The following is a 15,370-nucleotide window of genomic DNA, read 5'->3' as shown; positions in this document are numbered from 1 at the left end:
ACATGAACAGACATTTCTGCAAAGAAGCCATCCAAATGGCCAACAGACACATGAAAAAGTGCTCAAAATCACTCGTCATCAGGGAAATCCAAATCAAAACCTCAATGAGATACCACCTCACACCAGTCAGAAGGGCTAAAATTAACAAGTCAGGAAATGACAGATGTTGGCGAGGATGCAGAGAAAGGGGAACCCTCCTACACTGTTGATGGGAATGCAAGCTGGTGCAGCCACTCTGAAAAACAGTATGGAGGTTCCTCAAAAAGTTGAAAATAGAGCTACCCTACAACCCAGCAATTGCACTACTGGGTATTTACCCCAAAGATACAAATGTAGTGATCCGAAGGGGCACTTGCACCCCAATGTTTATAGCAGCAATGTCCACAATAGCCAAACTATGGAAAGAGCCTAGATGTCCATCAACAGAAGAATGGATAAAGAAGATGTGGTATATATACACAATGGAATATTATGCAGTCATCAAAAAATGAAATCTTGCCGTTTGCGACGACGTGGATGGAACTAGAGGGTATTATGTTAAGCAAAATAAGTCAATCAGAGAAAGACAAGTATCATATGATCTCACTGACATGAGGAATTGGAGAAACAAGACAGAGGATTATAGGGGAAGGGAGGGAAAAATGAAACAAGGTGAAACCAGAGAGCGAGAGAAACCATAAGAGACTCTTAATCTCAGGGGACAAACTGAAGGTTGCTGGAGTGGAGGGGGGTGGGAGGGATGGGGTGGCTGGGTGATGGACACTGGGGAGGGTAAGTACTATGGTGAGTGCTGTGAATTGTGTAAGACTGATGAATCACAGACCTGTACTCCTGAAACAAATAATACATTATATGTTACTAAAAAAATTTTTTTTAAATTTGAGCCCTATCTTGCTCAAAATGAAATTTAAAAGTTTATTTATTATACTTTTTTTTATGCAAGAGGGCATTCTATAAAAGTTTTGTATAGGTAATTTTTTACTTAACTGTATCATAATCTCAGTGTTGGTCAATTAGTGACAGAGAAGAATATGCCTGTATATGTTATATAGAAGCTCAAACACATACACACAACCCATCCCCAAGACTAACTGGATGGCAAAAACTAACTTAAATTTTATGTTTTGTTTATACTTTTTCTCCAAGGCTTTTGATGCCATTTCTTCAAAGGTGATAGTATCTGTAAAAAATTTGACGGAAGATGACACAGAGTGTTTTATCCAGGGACCTGCGTCCCTTTAGGAAAGCCAGTTTGAGGTTGTCTTTGCCTGGTATTCTTTTCTCCTTGTCCTCCTGATAAGATCCTGTTTATCCTTTAGAAACTCTCCTCCTCGTTACCTCCTTTGTGTTTCTTGAGGGAGTTAATTCATCTTCTGTACTGATGCCTGGGGAATACTAACAATTGGGAGTTTGATCAGACGAGGAAGAGCCAGAAAGGAGACTTAAAGTGAGATGGTATGGATAGAAACCCAGCAGGAGTTGGGGCCACAGTAGATGAAAAGAGGAGACAATTGGGCTCAGTCAGTTAAGCATCTGACTCTTGATTTCAGCTCAGATCATGATCTTGGGGTGATGGGATCAAGCCCCACGTCAGGCTCTATGCTCAGCATGGAGTCTGCTTTAGATTCTCTCTCTCCCTCTGCCCCTCCCTCTGCTCTCTCTCTCAAATAACTAAATAAATCATTAAAAAAAAGAAAAAAAGAAAAGTGGAGACAACTGATTCAAGAAGTTTTGCTATGAATGGAGACAAGAAAAGGGGACAATGGGTGAAGGGAATATGGAGTCAAAGAAGTTTTGTTTTTTTTTTTAAATAGGTGATGTGAAGGCATGTTTGTCTACTGATGGGAATGAGTCAAAAGATGGGGAAAAATTGATGATGTAGCGGAAGAAAAAGATAACTGAGTGAGTCCTTGAAAAGACAAGAAAGGAGGGGATCCGGAACACAACCGGCAGCGTTGGCTTTTGACAGGAACAGGGAACAGTTGTTCAAGTGTGAGAGAGCAAAGGCAGAGAATGTGAGTCTAGCTATGGAGAGGGTGGTATGCTTGGTGGTGGGAAGAAGGGGGAAGGCCTGTCAGTTTTCTTCTATCACAACATAGCTGAGTTCATCAACACAAAAGATATGCCTACCATTACCTATAAGGTGCATAAAGGAAGTGAGCTACATAGTCTCTAGATAGTCTTGCCTAAGATACCATTTCAGTATCTCTTGCCTTTTTAACAAACTACTTCTGAACTTAGGGGCTTAAAACTATTATTTCTCACCATTCTATGAATTGACTAGGTGGTTCTTCTGCTTCATGTGGTGTTGGCAGAGGTGCTGAGGATGGTGGGATATCCCAAATGGCCTCAATCTCATGCCTGGCAGTTGGTGATGGCTACTAGCTGGAAGCTCAAATGGGGCTGTCAGCCAGGGGCTCTGCTTTTCCTGCCTGTGGACCTTTCCACACAGATGCTTAGGCTTCCTCACAGCACGATGATTTTAAGGGAGAAGGACTTCTTACGTGTTGAACCGCTTGGTGGTTTGGAAGGCATTCAGTAGTGGGAAAATTTCAGCTTTTGGGCCACATTTTAAGATTTACCCATAAAATCTATAGCTGGGAAGCCATATCCGTATTTTGTCTTGCTAATTAAAACTGTCTGATATTAAGTCTTTTTTTAAAAAAAGATTTATTTATTTTAGAGAGAGTGAGAGAGAGAGTAAGGGGAGGGGCAGAGGGAGAGCCTCTCCAAGCAGACGCCCCACTGAGCATGGAGCGCAGGGCTGGATCCCACTACCCGTGAAGAGTTGGACGCTTAACGGACTGAGCCACCCAGGCGCCCCACGAATTCTTAAAAAAAAAGCTATGATTTTTCTTAGACCCAGAAAATAAACAAAGCTTCACTTCTCCTTTGGTGACTTGCATTTCTTTTTCCAGGTAGAAAACTACCACCTGTCACCAAGATTCCTCATATTTTTCTGTGCACGTGGCAGATTTATCCTGAATGCAAAATTTTAAAGTCCCATTTTTTCCCATACTAGTTACAGCATTTTTTGGATGACTTGTCATATACAAAAAATAAGGGGAGCATTAAAGAATGACTGCGCACAGAGGGAATGAAAAGCTCTTGCTTCTGTCTCCATGGATAGAAACACAGTCAATGTGAAATTAGACTCAAAGCTTTGTGTTCCTGAGAGAATGGTGAAAAGGAAAGGTGAAAAAGTTGTATGTTCATCAGTAAGAAACAGTGGAGTCAGGAAAATATGAACGAGAGCTAACTGATAGATATAAGAAAATGTAGCTTCTGGGAAGAGCCACTTGGCCCCTATAGTTTTCCATTTCAAAAAAACCCCTGAATTTTAAGCATTATAATTCATTTTAAAGGGCATTCTGTTTTCCCCTGGATGTATATCACAAAACTGCAAACTAAAAAATGCCTGAAACTGAATATAAAGTTCCACTGAAAACATGTCATTTTGGTGAGGAAGTGATTGGTAGGAGAGATAGTCGATGTGGTACTGTAGACATCGTGTCATACCCTGCACCATTACGTTTACTAGACATTATGGTTCCGACTTGGAAAACTTTATCTCTGCCACAGTTTCTGTAATGTATAACACTTTCTCTACTTTTGCCTGCAAAATCCCCTTTCCAGACCATATGAATCTCTTTCACATTTGAGGTGCCCTGAAGGGCATGTCCAATGAAACTTTCTACAATGAAGGAAATCTTTATTTTCACTGTTTAAAATAGTGATCTCTAGTCATATATGGTGATTGAGCACTTGAAATGTGGCGAGTGGAAATGAGGAATAGAATTTAACATTTTATTTAGTTTTAATTACTTATAGTTAATTTTTAAAGAGCCACATGTGGGGAGTGACTGCCATATTGGACAGGAAAGCCTGGTGTCTCACTTGTCGCTCACAAAATTCTGCTCACCTCCTTTTCCTTAGAATCTGAAAAAACTGAGCTGCAATATCATAATTCAGTAACGGACATTGCCCTATCATAGTTTTTATTTGTAGTAGTTTGATTAATGTTTCTATCCCTCATTGGATCACAAGCTCTTCGGGGCAAAGGCTAAGTTTGTTTTTTCTCACTTTTAAGTTATGCTCAGCACCTAGTCCAGTTGCTGGAACATAAGAGATATTCAATAAATAAATTAGTACATGAATGAATTTAAAAGTATCCGTATACCTTTGGTATAAATGATGCCTCCACTATCTACTGTATGTGTGCATGTATGTGTGTGTGTGTGAGAGAGAGAGAGACAGAGACAGAGACAGAGAGGTTTCTTTTTTTTTTTTTTTTAAGATTTTATTTATTTATTTGACAGAGAGGGAGAGAGAGCAGGAACACAAGCAGGGGGAATGGGAGAGGGAGAAGCAGGCTTCTTGCCGAGCAGGGAGCCCGATGTGGGGCTCAATCCCAGGACACTGGGATCATGACCTGAGCCGAAGGCAGACGCTTAACAGCTGAGCCACCCAGATGCCCCGAGACAGAGAGGTTTCTAGAGAAGGATCTAAAGCTGTGGACAGGAGACCAAGGCCAGGTTATCACAGAGTTAGATTTGGCTACAAGAGTACTTTGGAATCAGAAAATTGGCTTTATTAATAACAAGACTCTTCTTAAGCATTCACTATATGCCAGACAATATCCAAGTACTTTACATGAAGTACCTTATGTAATCCTCATAAGATGACCCTGCGGAATAAGTACTATTATTATCCCCATTTACAGATGGCACATCGGAAAAGAGGAGTCACTTAACCAAGGTAAGCAGCAGAGCAGCATTCAAATCCAAGCCATTTGACTTCAGAGCCTACCTTCTTAACCACAGTGCTGTATTGCTTTCTGTTTGATTGTGTCCATATGGTGACAGAAGCTTAGTGACCTCAAATGTCTGCATCAAGCTTTTGTCTAAATTTAAGCTTCAGTAAGCTAGTGTCTCCTGGAGGTTTAGGCCTCTTTCCAGTGGTGCAGGTGGAAGGAGGTGGGGGTAGTAGAACCGAGAATAATAGGATATGAAAATCTGCCCAGGATTTCTTTTCTAAGCAATCAAACAAATATTTTTACTTTTAGGGTTTTTTGCCTCTACATAATCAAGGGGAGATAAACCCTTTTCTTTAATAAAAACAAAACACAAAATAATCAACCCCCACCCCTCCAAATCTCCGTTCTAGTAAGAAAGATCAACGAAAGCTTGAAACCTCAGAGTTACTACAGCCTGATTGTAAATTCTAGTTTTATTTAGCTTTCCCTCCACCCCTCCCCTCAACTCTATCACATACTTAGTGCTCCATACATCGTCCATAGTTGATACTCCTATTTAGTTGTTTAATTTTTTCGTGTAAGGACATCTCCTCTTCCCGTGCTAATTATACTCCGCGTGCCCCCCAACCATTTCCACATACCACCCCACCCTCCACCAGATTCACTCTCCCCCCTGCCCAGCCCTGCTCTGAACCCTGGAGCACCAGCCTCTGTGGGATATCAACTCTGGCTTCCCGTGGGCTCAGCAGAAGCTTGGCATAGGGTAGGAAGAAGAGGAAGAAAGAGATGGGCGATTTCTTCTCCCCCCTTTCCCCCTACTTTGGTGCCAGGTTCTTGTCTGCCAACAACACCTCCCACATTGGTCCAGCACTCCCTGGGATCCTGTAACCCCTTCCTCCCCTAGCCCCTGCATGTCTAGGGAAGGTTTTAACAAACTCTTGCCCATCCCTGGGTGCCTCGACCTACCTGTTGTTTCTCTTAACTCTGCCCACATCCTTATAAATAGTCCCCTTAGTAAATTATTTTCAGTAAACTGTTTCAAGTAGAATATTATTTCCTGGTTGGGATCCTGCTTGATCTATTTCCCCCTTGGCAGTCTTTCAAATTTCTTAAAGGCATGGAGGAAGCCTGGACTTCCAAATAGGTGTAAGATTAAATAGGCTTCAGGTAGACTGTCCCACAGATTGGATCATGAGATTTTATCACTCTGTTTCCAACCCCATTCAGGGGAGAGAGAGACTCTGAGTATGACAAACAGGTGTATCCTATTATAGGTATCAGAGATGGCTCATCTGCCTTTTTTACAGCGTGAAAGAGGGAAGGAAAAAGAATACAGTTTTCCATCTTTCCCTTTCCACACGCCTACTACCTTTTTACTTTCTGGCTTGCATTTCTTAAATATGTTCTTTTGCTGTTGTTGTTCTGTTTTGCTTACGGCTTGAGCTTTATGTTAAAATGAAGATTTCTGCTACCCAAATCTATAAGCTAATCTGGTTCTCTACTCTGACACTGTATCTACATTCCTGTCTTCATTCTGGTTATAATAGAAGGATCACTTTTCCTGTCAAAGAACAGCCCCCTTTCTGTGCTCTTACACTCATCTTCTCTTGTCTTCTGAAGGAACTCCCTCTTCAGTTATGCCCTTTTTCCCACAGCAATTTCTTCCTTCTTATTGGAACATTCCCATCAGCATACGAGCATCCTCTAGCATCTCCTGTTTTGGTAAAAATATTCCCTTGACTCCACATCCCCCTCCAACTAGTGCTTCATTTCTCTGCTTGTCTGCCCAGCAAAACTTTTTGAAAAAGTTGTTTTTACTGGCTGTCACCACTTCCTTACCTTTCATTGACTGACTCCATCCTGGCTTCCTTCCAGGAAGCCATCACTCCACTGAAAAAACTTTAGTCAAGGTCACAAGTGAACTCCATGTTGGTGAATTCTATCGCTCTTTCTCATCCTTAGCTTCTGATAAACATTGGACACAGTTGACCAGTCTGTCTTTAAAATACTTTCTTCTCTTGGCTTCCATGGCACCATTCTCCCAGTCTCCTTTCCTGACTCCTCCTCTTCTATTCAATCTCTAAAGGTTGGGTTGCTCCAGGGCTAAGTTTTATACTTGCACCACCCACATGTGGCTACTGTGAAATAAGATTTGCTGTAAGCATAACATGCACTCTGAATTTCGAAGACTTAATGTGAAAAAAAATACATAAAACCTCTCATTAAAATTTATTATAAGTATCTATTGAAATAATATTTTGCATATATTTGGGGGTTTTTTTGAGAGAGAGAGAGAGAGCAAGGGGAGGGGCAGGGCGAGAGAGAGAGAGAGAGAGAATCTCAAGCATGCTCCATGCCCAATGCAGAGCCCCATGAGGGGCTCAATCCCATGACCCCAAGGTCATGACCTGAGCAGAAATAAAAAGTCAGATGCCCAACTGACATAGCCACCCAGGCACCCCTGGATATATTGGGTTATTAAAATTCATGTCATCTGTCTCTTTTTACTTTTTATTTTTTATTTTTTTATTTATTATTTGACAGAGAGAGAATGAGAGAGAGAGCACATGAGAGGGGGGAGGGTCAGAGGGAGAAGCAGACTCCCTGCCAAGCAGGGAGCCCGATGCGGGACTCGATCCAGGGACTCCAGGATCATGATCTGAGCCGAAGGCAGTCGCTTAACCGACTGAGCCACCCAGGCGCCCTCTTTTTACTTTTTAAATAGGGCTATAAGAAAATTCAAAATTACATAGTGTCTGACATACATTTATATTGGACAGTAGTTCGAGATTATTTTCCCTACCAGGTTTCTCATGTCATTGTTATCCAATTCCATAGCTTTACGTAACATCTGTATGTTGACGTCCCAATTTAGACCTTTAACTCTGACCTCTCATTTGAAGTCCAGACTTACCTGTGCAGCTGGTACTTGAACTTCCATCTGAACGTCTAACAGGTCTCTGAGATGTTAGCATGTCAAAACTGGAATTTTCTATTTCCTCCAGCCCCAGTATGTTGCTTGCTAAGTTTCCCATCCCGATCTGTCCAGTTACTCAAGCCAAAATTTGAGTCATCCTCAGTCACTTTATTTTCTGTACTCACTTCTATACTCACTCACTTCACCCAATCTTCTAGCAAGTTTTGTTGGTTCTACCTTCAAATTACATTTTGAATTCCACCCATTTTTCAGCTCCTCTGCCACTACCCCATTCTAAGCCACTGTCACCTCCTACCCACAGTACTGTAACAGCTTCTTTACTGCTCTCTTTGCTTCCACTCTTTCAACCATTACAGTCTCTGCCCCATATCTGAGAGTGATCTCTTTTATACATACACCAGACCATGTCATTCCCATTACTTATGCCCCCCCAAGTGACTTCCCATTGTACTTAGAATAAAATCCAAACCTATCCTAGTGTACAAGGCTCAGCCCAAGTCTGATCCCTACCAATCTCCCTAACCTCATTCCATGCCACGCTTTCCCCTTGCTGTAGCAATTTCCCACCTCTCTGACCTTCCTTCCATACTTTGATCATGTTACCTCAGGCCCTTTGTATGGTGTTCTTCCCTCTGCCTCAAACGCTCTGCTCCCAGAGTCTCATATGGCAACTCCTCTTCCTCCTTCCAAATCCCAGCTCAAATACTGCTTCCTTACAGAGATCATCCCTGCAAGTTGCAGTCTGTCCAAGTCACTTCCAATCTAGTCATACTCACAAACTCTCTCTTCCTCTTTTCTTTCTCTTCCTAAAATGTTTGAGTCCTTGTTTCCTTTTTAGCATCTATCCCCCTTTAAGAGTCTAAGCACTTCAAGAGCATGGATTTTTTAAAAGAAAGAATGAATGAAACCTTTTTGGGAATAAGGAACTTCATTTTGGAATGAATAACGTAGAATGTTTTAGAAACTAAGGCACAACTTAAGGAGATGATGCATTAGACTTTAATAGATATTAATCCCTTAGTGGAGTTGAGCTTGTCATGTTCAGCAAACATTGAGGGCCTAGCATTTGCACGGCAAACTCTTTCTGCCCTCAGAATTAGGAGAGCTGAAAGCATGGTGGGTCACTGAGCCTGAGAGGCAAAGAAGAGGGTGACATTATAGGAGAAAAGTGTGTGTGTTGGCAGGGGGCAGGGAAAGGTCAAGGGCAAGTGCTAGCTCCTGACTTTAATTTTGCCTAGATTTTAGCTCCAGCTAAAAGGAACCATGACAATTATTTCTTTAACATCTAGGTCAGTATGCATAGTAGGTTTTCAACAAATGCTTTCTGGTAGAATGAATAAATGAGCTTATGAATTGGAAAGAAAATTCAGGAGAGAAAAAGTCTTAACATTCCTGACCTGGGAATTATGAGGTAGAGACAAGGTTGAATTGGGCACTCTAAGGTACACTAGCCTGAGGATTTGGGAATAAGAGAATACTTTCTTCTTCTCGTCCCACTTCACGACCCCAGAGTTGAATCAACCTCAGAGTTCCTGTTGACCTCAGGAGAGGGTTCCAAATACACAAATCAGGAAAACAGAGGGAGGCAAATCTCTGAATGCTAACCAGTAAGAACATCTAGCCTGAGGACATCTCATTTCCCCCCCAATCCCAATTAGATATGCCCAGACATGTAAAAGAAAACCACTGAGGGGGTGAAGTGCGAACGTATTATCCACCCGATAGTCTGTGTCCAGATGATACCTCTGCTGTGGTCTATTTTAAGGAGCTTCTGGATTTGAATCTAAAAGTGATCTCTGGAAAAGAGATAATAATTTGGGCTCACATAGCACTTTTCATGTAAAGGTCTCCAAGCACTTTACAAAGAAATAATTATTATTATCCCAGATGGAAGAACGCAGACAGAGGGGTTGCTGCCCTTTTCAGCAAATGGGACAGTGGAAACCCTTGGACTCCAGACATAGCCCTAGGTTAGAAATGACTGAATCATGCCCTCTCTTCATTAGCAGCTGGGTCTATCAATGATGTGACTTCTTATAAATGCATACATGCATACATATATACATACATATGTAAAGTACAACATCAGGCTCTACTCTTAAGAATTTTAGCTAGTATTCAAAACATCTGAAAATGGGTGGTTTTAAAACTGCTGAGTTCGGAGTTAAGTCTAGCTACTTAAAATAAGAAAAATGGTCAGTCTAGGCGGACTAATAATAGCTAACATGAGCCAGGCATTATTTTAAGTAGGCTACATATATTATTATATTTAAGACTCGCTATAGTTGTAATGAGGTAGAACCTATGATCACTGTACCCATTTTACAGTGGAGGCAACTGAGACACAGAGAAGTAAAGTAACTGGGCCAAAATGTCAGTCAAGCAAGTGGCAGAGCTGGAATTCAGACGTAGACAATGTGAGCCCATCGCCCACATGCTTGGCCAGGGACTCTGTGCTGGATACTGTAAAGCGTGTTGCATGAATTGTCTCACTGAATCCTCACAAAACCCCTAAGAGGTAGATACACCGTTGCCCCAGTATCGCTGGGGGCTGGAATCCAAGGCTAAGAAAGGTGAAGCGAACTGCTGAGCTCCCGTTCTAGAAGGGGCGGAGCCAGGATTTTGAACCGTGGACAGAGCAGCACCAAGCAAGGAGTTGGGCTGTTAGAGCTGTTCCTGCCACTAACGAGGCTGTGTGACCTTGAGCAAATCAAATCATCTCTATGGCCTCTGTCTACCTCTTGAAAGGATGACTTCAGACGACATTGATGCCAAAGTCCTTCCCAGTGCTAATATTCTCAGAGTCTCAGTATCTGTTTTCTATTTAGTCCCTTGTTTGAAAATCCTTGGAGGAAAAGAAATTAACCACACAGAACCTGAGAGTGACTCTGGAAGCCAAATTTAGAAAACAGATCTCAAAAGGAGAAAAAAAGAAGTTTACAAAAATGTCTTTATTTAGAAAACGAGACTGTCCTGTCGTGTTGGGCTTGATGGGTGAGACTCGGTGACCACATAAAGGCCGTACACATCTCCTTGACGAGCCAGTTCTCCTGGTCATAGCGACTCATGTAACCTGGTCCAGTGGCCATTTCTGGCCAATGAATCGACTAAAGCTGGACGAAGCCCATCTTATGTAGGAGGGATCTGGAAGAAGAAGCCAAGCTTTTCATGTGGGTGTTCTATCTTGAATTCAGAATGTCTATACCATTCTGTCTACTTCTGTTTTTATTCTCAGTGATTATTATATAGTGACACAGCCCTACTGCTACCATGAACCAGTTTTTTTCACAACCTGGTGGGGAGCCATGCTGCAGGCAACAGGTCTGTCTTTCCATTTCCCCGTGTTATTCTGTTCAAAAGTGTGAGCTTGATCCAAAGGAAATACATTTATTATCTTAAAGACGTATCTATACTCCCCTGTTCATTGCAGTGTTGTTCACAGTAGCTACGGTATAGAAACAACCCAAGTGTCCATCGATGAATGAGTAGATAAAGATGGGATATATCTCTCTCTACAAAATCATTATTCAGCCTTAAAAAAGAAGAAAATGCTGCCATTTGCAACACCATGGGTGAACCTGGAGGGCATTACGCTAGGTAAAATGAGCCAAAGACAAATACTGCATGGTGTCCTTTATGTGTGGAGTCTTAAAACAAAACAAAACAAAACAAAACAAATCAAGACAAAATAAAACAATGACATAAAATGAAATGCAAGTCAGACTCATAGAAACAGAATAGAATGGTGGTTGCCAGGGGCTGGGGAGTGGGGGAAGGGGGAGAGATTGGTACACGGGTACAGATTTTCAGTTATAAAATGAATAAGCTCTTAGGATCTAATGTATACATGGCGACTATAGTTGATTACACTGTATTGTATAATTAAAATCTGTTAATAGAATAGAATTTAAATGTTCTTACCAAAAAAAGTAAATATGTGAGGTGAGGATGTGTCAATTAACTCGATTATAGGAATTCTTTTACAATGTATATGTGTATCAAATTACTGCCTTGTACACTTTATTTTTTATTTTATTTTATTTATTTGACACAGAGAGATAGCGAGAGCAGGAACACCAGCAGGGAGAGTGGGAGAGGGAGAAGCAGGCTCCCCGCCAAGCAGGGAGCCCGACGCGGGACTCGATCCCAGCACCCTGGGATCGCGACCTGAGCCGAAGGCAGTCGCTTAACCAACTGAGCCACCCAGGCGCCCCTGCCTTGTACACTTTAAATATCTTACAGTTTTGTCAATTATACCTCCATAAAGCTGAAAAAATAAAAAGAAATAAAAAAGAAAAGAAATAAAACAAACCAAAAAACCTCCCGAAAGTATGAGCTTGAGTTTGTGATAAACCTTGGCCCTATCCACGGCTTTGTGATCTTGGGAAAGTCACTTAAATTCTCTCAGTGTCTCAATTTTCCTCATCTTTTTGTCAAGTGATGCCTACACCCCTTGCTCTCCAGTGGTATAAATTTCAAATAGTCTGCCCCTGGCAGAAGAGGTTGGGAGAGATTAGAGACCTCTCAGGTGACCTTGCGGTGAGGCGGAGGGCTGGCGCGGTGGTGCGCACAAAGCAGGTGTTTTGGCCATGGACAAGCCTGCGTGGCAACCCAACTCTGTCATTTGGGCGAGTTATTAAATCTCTAGAAGTCTCTTCAATCTGTAAAATGCAACGTTGTTGAGGTACGGAGAAACATAAGCTCCTGACAGACAAGAGGCCATTAATAAATGGTGACTGTTATTATTTTTATTATCAATTACTGAATTATGATGAATAGTTAGCAGGTTCAGAATATCAAGATTTATTTTCTAAAACATGCCTACTCATTCACTTTGATCCCCAGGAAAGAGCCAATACAGAATTGGGCTGTCCTTCTAGGAAACTCAATCCCGTGTTTTTCTATACTAAATGCTTGGGGCTAATTCTGGAAGCTTATCCTCATACACATCACACCTTGAGAAAACCTGGACAGGTACTTCTCTTCCCCTTAGAAGCCTCTGCCTAAGTCCCCCACTTCTTTGACCACAGGAATTCTGGTAGTCTGTTGGGATCTCAAAACTTACCGTGCGTTCTAAAGAGGGTAAAATTATAATGCACTAATTCCCAATGCTTTTTAGCATGAGAATCTCATTTTTTTTTTAAGATTTTATTTATTTGACAGAGAGAGACACAGCGAGAGCAGGAACACAAGCAGGGGGAGTGGGAGGGGGAGAAGCAGGCCTCCCGCCGAGCAGGGAGCCCGATGTGGGACTCGATCCCGGGACCCCAGGATCATGACCTGAGCCGAAGGCAGACGCTTAACAACTGAGCCACCCAGGCGCCCGAGAATCTCATTTTAAGGCAAAAATAATTTCAAGGAATCCCATAAAATAACAGTTCTGTTTTAAGTAGCTTTTGATTGAGAACATACGTGAAAAAATTTAGCAATGGTGAAAAGTTAGAGGATCCTCTCAAACATTTTTTTCGAGTAGGTAGTATGAGCCTGATAGAAAATTTACAAGGTACCGAAGGGAATAGTACTTGCACTCTACTCCTGTCACTCAGTGTCCTTTCCAGAGCCAGTTGTTGTTTCGATTTCTGCTGTGTCTTTCAAAGGTAATCTATATTTTACAAATACTTTCATATTTATCCTCTAAAAAAAGTCAAAATGATGACACATCTTTCCACTGTTCTTCATACTTTTTTTTTTTTTTAAGATTTTATTTATTTATTTGACAGAGAGAGACACAGCGAGAGAGGGAACACAAGCAGGGGGAGTGGGAGAGGGAGAAGCAGACTCCCTGCTGAGCAGGGAGCCCGATGTGGGACTCGATCCCGGGACTCCAGGACCATGACCTGAGCCGAAGGCAGTCGCTTAACCAACTGAGCCACCCAGGTGCCCACTGTTCTTCATACTTAACAATGTCTTGTTATACTTTAAATGGGAAATGTGGAAAAAAAGAAGAATGTGTATTTTTATTCCTCACAGTGGCATCTACTATTGAAAAGTTAGATTGTCTTTATCAATATACAGAAAGTCCAAGAGTACATCAACTACACACCACCTAGAGATTCTCAGCTCTGAGATTGGGAACCACCGGTATAAGTAAGTTATCAATGATATTCAACATTAATTTTGGCCCCTACTCTGTACCAGGCATTGTTCTAAGCACTTTACACTTGTTATCTCACATAATCCTTCAAATCCTTCTCGTCTCAGCTTAAATGTTATCTCCTTAGAGAAGCTCTCTATGATCCAACTATACCTGCCCTTTCCCCTTTCCATTATTCCCTAGCATTTAATCCTGTTTATTTCCTTCAGGAGATGAATCATATGTAATTAGTTACCTATTTGTGTGCTTGTTTACTGTTGTCTTCCCAACAGTGCGTGTCTTACGAGCAAGGACAGAATCAGTTCGGCTCCCTGCAGTATATCCAGCGGTCAGTACTGTGTCTCAGTGCTTGGCACAGAGGAGCCATTCATTGGGTATTTATTAAGTATATCATGAGCAAAAACCAACTTTATGGGGTAGACCCTATTATTTCTCTGTTAAACAAATGAGGAAACCAAGGCCTAGGGAGAAAAACAGGCTCATTCCAAAGGTGGTAAATTACAAAATTGGTTTGAAACCCAGCTCTGCGGGTGCCTGGGTGGCTCAGTCGTTAAGCGTCTGCCTTCGGCTCAAGTCATGATCCTGGGGTCCTGGGATTGAGCCCCACATCAGGCTCCCTGCTCAGCGGGAAGCCTGCTTCTCCCTCTCCCACTCCCCCTGCTTGTGTTCCCTCTCTCACTGTGTCTCTCTCTGTCAAATAAATAAATAAAATCTTAAAAAAAAAAAAAAAAAAAAAGAAACCCAGCTCTGCTTGACCCCAGAGAACAAGCTCTTTACCACTACTCTGTTGTCAGAAATGGAAGACTGGTGCTCGCTTCGGCAGCACATATACTAAAATTGGAACGATACAGAGAAGATTAGCATGGCCCCTGCGCAAGGATGACATGCAAATTCATGAAGCGTTCCATATTTTTGCCCCACATAGGGTTCCCTGCTCAGCGGGAAGCCTGCTTCTCCCCCCGCCCCCCACCTCTGCTTGTGTTCTCTCTGCCGCTCTGTCTCTCTCTGTCAAATAAATAAATAAAATCTTAAAAAAAAAAAAAAAGAAATGGAAGACTGAATACAGTCCTGGCCATGTGTGATCTTGAGTAAGTCCCTTTTCCTCCCTAGGACTGTTTGTTCCATGGGAAAATGGGAGGGTAAAGTTAGCAATATTCCTCATAGTGGTGTTCTGTGATGTAGGAGATCGTGATCTATGAAAACGTAAAGGGGGACATTGACGGGGCCAACAAGTTTGGCCCGATGCCTTTAAGAGAGATGACTTTCGATTCTTTTCTTCCTTCCCTCCTTTCCTCATGGAAGATTTGCTGCTCTTTATTCTATGCCAGGCACTGTGTCGGACGTCCCTTTGGATAGGGCTCCAAAGACCAATAGGACATAGTCCCTGCCGGTAAGGTGCCTGGTCCGATGGGTCTAACGCAGACCCACTAACAGCTGCTTTTAGTATAGGTCAGTGCCGTAATAGGAATATGTACGAGGCACGTGGTTACACGGAAGAGGAAGGGATTGATTCCTTTGTATGGTGCTCGGGATGGAGGTGGGTGTAAGGAAGGGAGGTGTAAGGAAGGTGGGTGTAAGGAAG

The 15,370-nt window shown here is 42.1% G+C and overlaps 1 protein-coding gene and 1 non-coding gene across 2 annotated transcripts in view; both read left to right on the top strand.

Annotated features, from left to right (window-relative positions):
- NRG2 (neuregulin 2) overlaps positions 1-15,370 on the top strand; it is a 243,002-nt gene that overhangs the window by 44,788 nt on the left and 182,844 nt on the right. The window lies entirely within an intron of this gene.
- Positions 14,596-14,702, top strand: LOC118017265. Its single transcript, XR_004681102.1, has one exon. It is a non-coding gene; the product is annotated as a U6 spliceosomal RNA (small nuclear RNA).

This window comes from Mirounga leonina, unplaced genomic scaffold (genome assembly GCF_011800145.1).
Source record: "Mirounga leonina isolate KUSES-001 unplaced genomic scaffold, KU_Mleo_1.0 Mir_168, whole genome shotgun sequence".
Classification (NCBI taxonomy): domain Eukaryota; kingdom Metazoa; phylum Chordata; class Mammalia; order Carnivora; family Phocidae; genus Mirounga; species Mirounga leonina.
Note: the sequence above shows the minus strand (reverse complement) of the source record. Positions and strands in the feature narration are given on the sequence as shown.